The sequence below is a fragment of the Felis catus genome, chromosome D4 (genome assembly GCF_018350175.1).
Source record: "Felis catus isolate Fca126 chromosome D4, F.catus_Fca126_mat1.0, whole genome shotgun sequence".
NCBI lineage: Eukaryota > Metazoa > Chordata > Mammalia > Carnivora > Felidae > Felis > Felis catus.
The window spans coordinates 21,691,452-21,702,523 of record NC_058380.1 but is presented as its reverse complement, the minus strand read 5'-3'; the positions used below and the strand labels follow the sequence as shown (position 1 = coordinate 21,702,523).

The window sequence follows — 11,072 nt, the reverse complement described above, 5'->3', positions numbered from 1 at the left end:
ATATTATAACAGCATTCTCTGATGCCATGAATAACGTATGAACGACATAATAACATTTATGATTTTAAAGCTATAGACCAGTCCACGACATATGATAATGCATAAATTTTTGTTAATTCCTCTGCTGTTGTGCAGTGAGATTGTTTCCAGTTTCTTGTGGTTATATGTAACATTACTGTGGATACTGCTATATATAAATTTTTGCTAGCAAACAATGTATTTTGATTTTTTTAAGTTTATTTATTTATTTTGAGAGAAAGAGAGAGAGAGAGAGAAAGGCAGAAAGAGAGAGGGAGGTATAGAATTCCAAGCAGGTTCCATGCTGTCAGTGCAGAGCCCAAAGTGGCGCTTGATCTCATTAATAATGAGACCATGACCTGAGCCGAGATCAAGAGTTGGACACAAGTGACTGAGCCACCCAGGTGCCCCAGTATTCTGTTATTTTTGAATAGGGAATGCCTATATATTTATATTTACTGGCCATATGGTGAGTTTTCAGTAGCTGCCCTAGGCATCATCTTCCTGGAAGCAGACATATATGACTGAATAAAAAGTGTCATTAGACGTTTCCTACACATCAGTGTGGTTGGCCTAAGTGAGATACTAGTAGCCATCCCTATGGTTTCCTTCCAGGAAGCAGCAATTATTTCCGAAAATATTGGCTAGAATTCCTAAATCTCTCTCTTTAATTATGAATTCCTATCTAAGTCCTTATTTCTTTTAAATCACCCCTATTGAATTCCAAAATATATATTGAGCCCCTCAGAATATATCTTTTCCTCTTCTTCACCTGTATGTCCTAGTAGTATATATTATGTTCCATAACATTACAAAGAAATCAATTCCTCCTTAAGGAGTGTCATAGTGAAGCATATATCCCTCTATTAATGAAAAATTTGATAATGCTAATAGTTGAGGTAAGCTGAAAAGTGGTCCCCAAATATATCTGTATTCTGTACTAATCCCAGAAAACTGTGAATGCTACTTTATTTGACAAAAGAAACTTTGTGGGTCTCGTTGAACTAAGGATCTTCAGAAAGGAGGATTATCCTGGGTCATCCCGGGACTCGATAATCCACAACGATGTGATTGCCCTTACATCATCCTTAGAGGGGGGTCAGAGTCCGAGAAGAAGGTGATGTGCTAGTGGAAGCAGAGTGTTCTTTACAGATGGAAAAATATAAATGGCCACAAGCCAAGGAGTATAGGTGGTAATAGAAGTTTTTAAAAGGCAAGGGAACAGATTTTCCCTCAGCACTTCCACGAGGAACTACTGACACCTTGGTTTTAGCCAACGAAACCGATTCTGGACTTCGGACCTCCATTGTAAGAAAATAAATTGGTGTCATTCACATTTTTTTAAATGTTCATTTATTTTTGAGAGAGAGAGAAAGAGAGACAGACAGAACACAAGCGAGGGAGGGGCAGAGAGAGAGAGGGAAACAGAATCGGAAGCAGGTTCCAGGCTCCAAGCTGTCCACACAGAGCCTGACGCGGGGCTTGAACCCATGAACTGTGAGATCGTGACCTGAGCTGAAGTCAGACATTTAACCTTCTGAGCCACCCAGGCACCTCACATTGGTGTTATTTTAAGCCATCAAGTTGGTGATAATTTAAGCAGTAATAGGAAAGTAATCCAATAGTTATCTATGTTCATTCATGTTAGAAAATCTGGTAAAGAAGAAGGAAATAGAAATAAACCATGAGCAAATCATAGTTAACATGTTGGTGCATTTTCTTCTGTATACATCTTTTATCAACATATAGATCTAGCTGCATACACACAAATACATAATGCACGTATGCACATATACACCCAGAATCATGTATTCTAGGGGCACCTGGCTGGCTCAGTCTGTGGAGCATAAGACTCTTGATCTTGGGGGTTATAAGTTCAAACTCCATGTTGGATGTTGTAGAGATTGCTGAAAAATAGAATCTAAAAAGAAAAAGAATCATATTTTATTGATCATCTTATATTGTACTTTCTTCATGTAATAAAATAATTTTGATTCTCAAGTTATTAATTTTATTACTTAATATTGTACCTATTTATATAGCATGATTTACTTAACCAATTCCTTATTTTATTTTATTGCTTTTAAAGTTTATTTTATTCATTTATTTTGAGAGAGAGAGAGCAGGGGAGAGGTAGAGAGAGGGAGAGAGAGAATAACAAGCAGGCTCCGTGCTGTCAGCACCGAACCTGATTTTGACCTGAGCCAAAGTCAAGAGTCTGGAGCTTAACCAACTGAGCCAATGAGGCACGGCTTAACCAACTCCTTATTTTAGGCCAAAGGCTATTTTTTTTAATTCTTATATTAAATATGTGTATATATTGATATATCATAATACATATTATTTTTCTCATATTAAATAATGTTGAAATCAACACCATCATAAATCTTTGTCCACCTCTGATTATTTGCTAAAGTTAATTCCTAGAAGTAGAGTACTAGTTCAAAGGTTATATATGTTTTTAATATATCTAATACAAGTTTTTCCTTCAAAAATTCTTTCTCAATTTACATGTTGTCAAGCAGGGAATTAGACTATCTATATTTGCCAACCATTCTAATTATTTTCATCTCAATATGTCATTTTGAAAGGAAAAATGGTTTATTACTTCTATTATTTTTTAAGTTTTTTTTCTAGAGAGGTTGAACATTTCTTTCATCATTATTGGTAGTTTGTACTTTTTCATGTGTGAATTTCCATTCATAACCTATGCCTGTTTTACCATTGAGATATTTTTTATTATTTTGTAAGAGTGCTTTAGATAATTATAATACTAATAATTTTATTCAGTATATGTTATAACATATTATTTACAATATATTCTCCTTTTTTTAAATTTACCATGATTTTGAATGTATGCTCTTTGCTTTTACAACCTAAAAACCCTAATGTAAGGAAAATGTGTATATCTATCTATCTATCTATCTATCTATCTATCTATCTAATTTTATATCATGGCTTTTCTTTAACATTTAGCTCTTAAAACCATTGAAAAGTATGAAGAATTGTTCTTTTTTCATTTATTTAATTCTCTCCTTTCTAAAAGAAAATGATGACATCTTTCTCTTCCTTTCCCTGCCCTGTTTTGTTTTTTTTAAGTTTATTTATTTTGAGAGAGAGAGGGAGAGAATCTCAAGCAAGATCCATTTTGTCAGCTCAGAGACATACACGGGGCTCAATCTCAAACCGTGAGATCATGACCTGAGCCGAAATCAAGAGTTGGACACTCAACCAACTCAGCCACCCAGGCGCCCCAGACCCCTACCCTTTTTGAACAATACAATTTTAGAGATATTGATGGACTCAAGAAATGCAGGCATCTACTTGAGGTGAAAGCACCAGCGGCCCAAGCAGGGAGGGTATCCAAGCCCAAGAAGAATGAGAAGGGCAAATGTGGAAAAGGGCTCTCCAGAGCAGTGTGGCAGAATGTAAGCAGCGTAAGGAAGCTATCTGTTAAGGGCAGCCTGCTATAGTCAAGCAGACTGCCACTGGGATGAGGAGAAGAGAAATCGTGTCGGTTGATTGCCTGCCATGAGGTGTGAAACCCAGGCTTGGTAAAGAGGGATCTTGCAGGGTAGCATATCCCTGTGTGGGGCATCAGAGTACAGGTGGGGTGAGAAGGGTGCTGACCAGGTGTAGAGAGTTAGAGCACTAGTGGGATGAAGAGGGATCTCCAGGGGTGGGAACGGCAGCAGCAGTGGGAGATTTGTTCCATACTGGGAGATTAATCACATCAGTAAATTAAGGGTGATGGGGGTCAGTTATCTCATTACTGGAGAAGACAGCTACAAATACAGAAAGGGAGAAACTAGTATGAATTCTTCAGTGGTGGAATGCTAATAGGTGTCAGTATGTGCTCATTGTTTTCAGGTAGATAGATTAGAATAGATGATAGATAGATAGATAGATAGATAGATAGATAGATAGATATGTAGTAATATCTACATACTAGGTTTGTGAATACAAACCTAAAGATCTCTGCAGCCCTTTCCACAGAAAGAAAGAATCTGGGAACAGCAATAGCCTAACAGCAAGGAGGGCACCTAGCACCCAGGTCTTGATTCTATTAAAAGGAATCTGGACACCTTAGTAGTTGAGGTAAGCTGAAAAGTGGCCCCCAAATATATCTGTATTCTGTACTGATCCCACAGCTGGGGGAGAGAAATCACAAGATGGGATCAGAATATACTCTCATGTCAGAATGTAAAAGTGCTTAAAGAATGATAGGGACACATCAAAGGGACACAGGAGCTAGGTCAAAGGGGCTCCTACCTCTCAATCTGGGACAATTTGAGCTTTAAAATAAATACAGAAGGGCACCTGGGTGGCTCAGTTGGTTAAGTGCCCAACTTCCGTTCAGGTCATGATCTGATGGTTCATGAGTTCCAGCCTGGCGTCAGGCTCTGTGCTGTCAGCACAGAACCTTCTTGGAATTCTCTTTCTGCCTCTCCCCCATGTGTGCATGCATGTGTGTGAGCACCCCCCCTCAAAAATAAATACAAACATTAAACAAAACAAATAAATATAGAAACAAATTATAACCATTGAACAAAATAGAGTACCATGAATCTATACCAATATAAATAAATAAATGAATAAATAGAAAGTTTGATGGAGAACAGAATATTTTTATTGTTCGTAAGTACCTTCCCGACAATATTTATCAATTACAAAAGGAAAAGTGATAACTTTAGAATGGAATAACCTGACCAACACCACTTTAATCAACTTGTCAAAGGTATATATTATTAGTAAGGCAAAGGAAAAATGTGTGTATCTGACACGATGAGATAAAATGAGAGCACGTTATTTCTAAAATAGTCTATCCAGAGATGTGAAACTTGACTCTAATGTGAGGAAACACCAGACACATCCAAATTAAGAGATACTCTACAAAATAAGTAATACATAATTTTCAAAAGTGTCGAGATAGAAAATACAAATAAAAAATGAGGTACTGGGATGCCTGGGTGGCTCAGCTGGTTGAGCATCCATCTTTGGCTCGGGTCACGATCTCGTGGTTCATGAGTTCCAACCCCGCATGGGGATAGTTGCTGTCAGTGTGGAGCCTAAATCAGATCCTCTGTCCCCCTCTCCCCCACTTGCACTCTATCTCTCTCAAAATAAATAAATAAATACATAAATACATAAATAAATAAATAAACAAACAAATATTTTTAAAGAAAGAATGAGGTACTATTTCAGATTGAAGAAAAATGAAGAGACACGATAAGTAAATGCAACATGTAACACCCTTTTGCTGACTGAGGAAATTTGACTGGGGTCCAAAGATCAGATCATGATAATATATTAATGTTCATTTCCTGATTTAGTTTGTTTTCAAGAAATATACTCATGTAATCTGAAAATAATAATTTTATATTTTCCTTTCAAAATTTTTCATGTCCTATTCCATTGACCAGAGCTTTTACAAACCTTTCTCTTTAAATATTCATTACAATAATAGGCATTTTCGCATTACTTGCGACTTCCATGAAATTATCTCTGATGTTTTCAGCTGTGAAAAAATACTGGATGTTGGCATCATACTAAGGATTTCCCTTCCTATTTCTTCCTATTTTTCTATCATAAAAAAGACCAACTGTTTTTCTGTATCTATTGAGATTAATATATTCTTTCTTGTTTTGACTTGTATGATGTGAATAGGTATAATAACATATTTACTTATGATAAATAATTTATATATCCCTGTAGTATACCTTAACTTGCTGAAGTTTATTCATAGTTAAGTATACTGCCGAGTTAGATTTGCTAATGTTTTCTTAGAATTTTTCACCTGTATGCTGGGCTGCCTGGGTGGCTCAGTCAGTTAAACGTGTGACCCTTGATTTCGCCTCAGGTCATGATCTCACGGTTGTGAGATCCATGCTGGACGTGGAACCTGCTTAAGATTCTCTCTCCCACTCCCTCTGTCCCTCCTCTGTTTGCACTATCTCTCTCGCTCAAAAAAAAAAAAAAATTTCCACCCATAGGTAAAAAAAAAATATCTGTATATTTAAAAAAATTTTTTTATGTTTATTTATTTTTGAGACAGAGAGAAACAGAGCATGAGTTGGGGAGGGTCAGAGAGAGGGAAAGACACAGAATCTGAAGCAGGCTTCAGGCTCCGAGCTGTCAGCACAGAACCTGACACGGGACTCAAACCCACGAACCGTGAGATCACTACCTGAGCCAAAGTTGGATGCTTAACCTACTGAGCCACCAAGGTGCCCCTCTATATTTTTAAAATTATGCTTTTTACCCAATGGGTTTTTTTTTTGAGAAAATGCTAACAAAATAAGATTTATAATATCACTCAGTTTTCTATGTGCTTAAACAACAATTGATGTATCTCTCCATTTTATAGTCTTTTCTGCTACCCACATTGTTTTTCGTTTCATTTTTAATAATCCCTTTCTCTGCATACTTTAGATTAAGACCAGCAAACTTTTTCTGTAAAGGGCATATAGTAAAGGGCTGTGTGACTTTGCAGGCCAAATGGCTTCTTTCACAGCTACTCAGCTCTGCCCTTGAAGCACAAAAAGAAACATAGACAACTCAGAAATGAATGAGCACAGCTATGTTCCAGTAACCAGCTTATTTACCAAAACAGATGGTGGGCTGAAATTGGCCACTAGACTGAAGTTTGCCAATCCCCGCTTTATTTTAGATATTCTTTTTGTAACTTCTTAAATGAAATTTAAAATTTTTACTCTTTTTCTGTAATCTTTAAAACACATAGAGACATTTATTTTCCTCTGAGTAGAGTCTTGGAAATCTCTCATAAATTTTGATATGTAAAGTTCGCACTGCTGACATTTTCCTGCATATTATATAATTTACATTTATATTTTCTTGTGGTCTAAGAATTATTTAGAAAAGTTGTCCGTTTAACTTTTAAATGCTAGAAAATGAAAAAGGCTTTGAAAATAGGGTCATGCATAAAAATAAATAAGCACAACTAAGTGGCATTTTAGGGCGGGCAACGGCACATGTCATTCAGGGCAAATGCGACAGGCTCAGGGATTTCACTCATTGTCTTGTGCTGCCGGAGCTAGAGCTATTTGGATACATAGTGGCCAAAAAGAATTCCGGTGTAGATGTTATTAACTACCTAAAAAAGTACTGGATGATGCCAGTGGGGTGGCCACAGAGAATGGTTTTAGATTAAGAAATTCTCTGCAAGAATATGCAAAGAAATGCTCCTGGAAATAGAGAGTCATAACATAATTCTGCAAAACGCAGAAGACAGTCAGGCTATTGCGTCTTGTTAATTTTATTTTGCTATTCTTTTCTTGTATTATGGTCAGAGAATGTATCCACTACAATGGCAGCATTTTGCAAGGTTTTGGACTGTCCAAAACCCTTAGCTTAGTACGCAACCAGTTCTTTGCAAGTGTTTTATGAGTGTTGGGAAAGAAATGCTAAATCTCTGTAGGACATTGATGTATTAATGAATTTATTTATGTGTTATGGATACCTCCAGGATGATACAAAATGTATTCGTCTTCCATTATATTCTTTTCAACTTCTTTTGGATTTCTACCATCTGCACATTTTGGCTATTTTACCTCTTTTGCTATTGGTTACTGTCATGCGAAGAACACAGCTTTTAAAATTTTCTTTGAATATTGTCCCTTTCATCAATAATACGGTGTTGCGGGTGCATTTAATATGTTTGGCATTGAATTTTATCTTGTTTGGCATTGATGTTGCCACCTTTACTTTCTTTTCATTTCAATGAGTGTTGTCTATCTTTGCCCATCTTTTGCTTTTAACTTTTGTGAAGATGTTTTGAGTGTATAATCTTCCTTTTCTTTTAGATGGCGCAGTTTTATAATCTTTTCTTTCGGTAAAAAAAAATGTTGATGTGAGTTTTTCCCCTTAATTAAACTAATTTCCTACTGTTACACTTATTTGGCCATTTTAATCAAGAATTGAGGAGAGAAATAGACACCAGCACTCATGTGAACATGTTACCTTGAATTTAACCGATAATCTCTTTTTCTACCATAAAACGCATGCAGGTTTTACGGACTCAATCTTTTATTTTAACTTCTGATTGGAAATTCTCAGACAAAAATCTCATCATTGGTTTTTGATGAATCACTCAAGCAAGATTTACATACAGAAGCCTAATAATGGCTGGTTGTCAGTGAATCAGGTTTATGCATTGTGTGGTCTTTAACATCTCTGAGTAGGTTATTAATAAACAGTTATGGGGGTGGATATAAAAGCACTGGATATCTTACAATTTTTTCCCCAAATCTTGAAAATGCTGGCCTCCATCAAGTATACTCCATCAAGTTGCATATGTTTCTGCTACCAAGAGCATACAATGGGACAAGAGAGCAAATCAGAGGTGTGAAGGAAAGCAAGTGGTTTTCTTTAAAAACATGAAATATCAAGACCCCCGGGAAACACTAGGATAGACAAGAGAAAATAAATCCAGATTTTTTTTTTCTTTTCATTCATATCAAACGTAAAGGAAATTGTTGGCTTCTCCCTCCTCCATGGTATATATTTTCACTTAATTATTTTCTGTAACAGGGACCCAGACTGAGCCACCCTCTGGGAACTGTCCATCTGCTCAGAAATTCACAAAGCAAGCCCCATGAAGGTTAGTTGTTAAAAGCTTTATGGATAAGAACTGAGATGGTTTCTGGTAGTAAACTCTATGGCCATATCATCGATTTAGTGGCTCTATTCTCGAATTCTATGCGAGTTGAATTATGGAGACTGAACTTGTTCTGCCTCTGCCAGACCATATTCCTCTAACCTTTCTGAACATGATGATGTCTAGCTCCCACATTACAATCTCAGGAGACTGTTTTTTCCTAAGTGTGTACCTAATTCTTATAGGAGCTCAAAAGATTAAAAAAAAAATGTGAGCAGAAAGAGAGTAGTTCAGAGCTATAGCCACAATTCAAAATAGGGAAAATTTGTCAATTTACTGTGTTCTTTTATGACTTTCTGCTATCAGGCTATTTCCATCATAAAAAAAAAGAAAGAAAGAAAGAAAGAAAGAAAGAAAGAAAGCTCCCAGATGCATAAAGTGAATGTCACTAAGGCACACTATCTCAAGGTACTATAGTGCTGAAGAGCTCTGGAATTCCTGAAGAGGTAGGCATTCAACAAAGGAATTGCATTAGGGGAGGCAGCAAGCTATAAAACCCTGTTTTCCCTTTTGGAAAGGTCATTATGGCAAACTTTTCCTCCTTTATGATAGGAAGATGCAATCAATGGGCAGATTCTTAGACACTAACACTGCGATCCTATTGCCATGATTAGCTCTCCCTGTCTGAGGGTCTAGTTGGTGGGGGGGGGGGGGGGGGAAGGGATGATGACCCACAAGTCCAATATATGTTGTACATAAACAGTAATGCAATAACAGTATCAAATTTTTTTGTCAGGCAATTAAACTTTATGCCAAACTAATTCAATTTTGCTCCTGTTTTATTAAGTCTTACGGAAAAAAAAAAAAAAGAAATCTGTTCTCACTGGTAAATCACAAGTTTCACAACACATTTCTTAATACAAGCTCCTTGTTCTGCTATTTTGATATATTAAATATCCAGCAACGAATTTCTGGGGTCATAAATCTACAGTGATAAAATTAATCCTATTGCTGAAGACAAATAAATATTTTATTGCAGTTTTATGAGCTTTTGTTCCCTCTTCACTTGCAAGTAGATGTTGTTTAGTGGTACAAAGACATTTTGCTTTTGTAAAATGTGCTAGAAACAATATAGTAATAATAGAATTCATATCTACAAAACTTGTTGTGCACCCTTAAGATTGAAAGTCAGGCACATCGGTCCCCCTCAAATTTATAAAGAATAGTTTGCCAATGGAAAATATCCCGTCGCTATGTTCAACTCGATTTATATTCTGAAATCTTTTCATCTCAAGTGTGGGGACCAATTCTTTTACATGACACTTTTGTTATTGTTGTTATTAGCAAAAAAATTTGAGTTGTAGAAGGGGAGAAAATGCAACAAACCAAATACTTACCAAGATGTAATTCTTCTAATTTTTCAGATTGTGCACACCCTGGAGGTTACAAGGACAGTTTTATATGCAGAACGGAGTGTAAGCAAGAATTGTAAAGATTAGGAAAGGGGAAAGCTCCAGGATAAACTGGCCCTCTGACATCTGTAGAAACTTTAATAGGGTTGCCTACTTTCAGAAAACCTTCCACAAAAACATAGAAATTTAGTATGGAAAAAATCAAGTAGTTTATTCCCTCACATATACAATCATTAAAAGGAAACAGGTGTAGAAATGGTAGATTACCTACCCTGAAAATATTTTATGCCAGAACTAGGACCAGACTTGAGTAATCTGCCTGCCAATCCTTTAAATTTAGTAGTTTAAAAAAAATAATAATGCATTAATTGCTAAAAATTTTACAAGACATTTTGCAAATTTCGATTAGGCAAAAAATCCACAAGAGTGTTATCCCATGAGTACTCCAATCTAACCTGTTCATCATGCACTTTGGCCTTTCTAAAACGACCTTTGCTGTTTCTTTTCTTTTTTTTTTTTAATATGAAACTTATTGTCAAATTGGTTTCCATGCAACACCCAGTGCTCATCGCAACAGATGCCCTCCTCAATACCCATCACCTTTGCTTGAGATATTGCTTACTGCTTTCCTAGGTTCATAATCTTTCACTTCAGATACATTTTCTTCTTTTATATTAAAGTCTTTTAAATGTTTTATGTATTTTTGACAGAGGGTCAGAGTGTGCCTGGGGGAGGGGCAAGGAGAGGGAGACACAGAATTGAAAGCAGGCTTCAGGCTCTGAGCTGTCAGCAGAGAGCCCTGACATCAGGCTCGAACCCTCGAACCATGAGATCATGATCTGAGCTGAAGTCAGCTACTTAATTGACTGAGCCACCCAGGTGCCCCCAGATACATCCTCTTCTTGAACCAATCCCCATCTCTCCAGGCTCAAATCATGCAGGCAGAGAGACATAATTAGAAATGAGACTATTCAAAAGCACTTTTATCTCTGGCAAGAAGTAATGTGTATATGCCGACTTCACTT

At 36.5% G+C, this 11,072-nt stretch overlaps 1 long non-coding RNA gene across 1 annotated transcript; it reads left to right on the top strand.

The window, feature by feature from the left end:
- The first annotated feature begins 6,219 nt into the window (after window positions 1–6,219).
- LOC123381612 lies at window positions 6,220–10,747 on the top strand. Its single transcript, XR_006588845.1, has 2 exons — window positions 6,220–9,141; window positions 10,060–10,747. It is a non-coding gene; the product is annotated as an uncharacterized LOC123381612 (long non-coding RNA).
- The last annotated feature ends 325 nt before the right edge of the window (window positions 10,748–11,072 follow it).